This window comes from Cynara cardunculus (genome assembly GCF_001531365.2).
Source record: "Cynara cardunculus var. scolymus isolate 2C chromosome LG 17, CcrdV1, whole genome shotgun sequence".
NCBI lineage: Eukaryota > Viridiplantae > Streptophyta > Magnoliopsida > Asterales > Asteraceae > Cynara > Cynara cardunculus.
In genome coordinates, this window is record NC_037544.1 from 32975602 (window position 1) to 32977658 (window position 2057).

A 2057-nucleotide genomic window follows, 5' to 3' on the forward strand; every position below is an offset into this window, starting at 1 on the left:
TAATTAAAATATTTGTGAAAAATAATAAATATTTATTTATTATGATTTGAATATTTAAAGAAGACGATTAGATTTCATTCAATATGATTGACCCTTTATATTAGAAAACAATTAGTATATTAATGAAATCATATATATGTTAGTTAGATTAGATGGACGATTGAGATTGGTTTATACAATTTGTAACATTTGGTTGGTTTGAATTTGATGGCACATCTCTTTATACATAACACAAACCTGGGATTATGTGAGACCAGACTGTTTTTCGTGAGATCACATTTTTACACTTGAAACTTCACAGCAAAACAATGTGAAGGTAGCTTTCACAGTGTTTTGCTGTGAAGGTTCATATTTTTTACCTTCACAAAGTTTTGCTATAAAATTTCAATTATAAAAATATGATCTCACGACTCTCATGAATACAGATTGGTCTCATATGAACCCCTTTAAAAGAATGTAATACCCCAGAATCACATTTGCATATAACCAAGTATTTCATATATCAAGAACTACAAATTTACATATTTGGTCCCAAATATACAAAAGCTACATTATAAAAGTAGCTAACAAATTCTTCCACAAAATTCATATACAAAAGTTGTATATATAACAAGTACTTTAAAAAGACCAAAGATAATCATGATGTCCTCCACATCCCATGTAAGCATATTAGACATCTCACAATTTCCATTTTTCCTTATCCTTTGATTGAGCCCAACCTGTAATGCACATTTTTGAAACATAAAATAAGGGTTAGACCTTGAGGTCTAGTGAGAAATCCCTTTTGTGCAATTACAAGGTGGAAATCACCAATCAAGTTTATAAATCCATATTTGTAATACTAACTGTTAGGACCAAAATTATCCTAAACATCATGAAAGTTTTATTAAAGCAATTTGGGCCAAGTATGGAAGTCTGCAGACTTATCTTCAGATATATGAAAAACAAGTCTTCATACTTATCTTTAGAGATATGGAATGTGCTTACAAGACTAAGTCTAAATCTGCAGACTTATTTTCAGAAATCTGAAAAACAAGTCTTCAGACTTTATCTTTAGAAATCTGAAAAACAAGTCTTCAGACTTATTTTCAGAGATCTAAAGAAGAAGACTTCAGAGTTCGGGAGAGACAAACTCAAGTCCTCACAACACATTGGTGCGAGAACCTCAACTACTTGTATCATACAGAGCAAGACCAATAAGAGCTCATCTAATCCTTAAGGACCAGAGCCCCTCTGGACTTACCAACCAGAGCATGACTAACCAAAAATATGGCCAACAAGGCTGTCACACCTCGCTAAAGCGGAAACGCAAGGTATGGCAGGTAGAGTCTCATAGCAATAGTGTATAAATAACACAACCATACATTTTAAAATTTAAATACATCATAACCAAAGTTTACAATCCCAAATACAAGTTTGTAAATTAAACACAAAAGAAATTTTGAAGGTGATGAGTGTGACACGACTTCTTTTAAGTGTCACCATAAGCCTTTCTTACCCCTGAAAAAGTACGTCAAAACAAGTGTCAACTACAAGAGTTGATGAGTTCACAGGTTTTATATGCACAAAATGATTTCAAATGCAGCAAATCCTAGTTATAAGTTTATGAGCAATATCTTAAAAAAAAACAACGTCATACACATTATATAAATTTGTTGAGCCACTACTAAACCTAAACAACTTTCAACGCCCTACGAACTACCTCAGAGGTGGTAGCGAGCCACATGTGTAGAGCATACTTACGAACTACCTCAGCGGTGGAACTAAACCCCACATGTGTAGAACTCGTGCCGGACTACCTCAGCAGTGGGACTAAACCCCACATGTGTAGAACTCCTACCGGACTACCTCAGCGGTGACCACTTCGTGTCACATGTGTAGAGTAAATTTTAATGACCAAGTGCACCCCTACTCGTCAGTAAAAAGGGTGGGTATAACAACCAAATAGCGCTATCCACTAGAATCATAGGCTCAAAAATGAGTTAATAGTAGTGTGGACAAACGGGGACTTTTAAACTCAACATACCATCAATAGTGTATACATTTAATTGTTCATA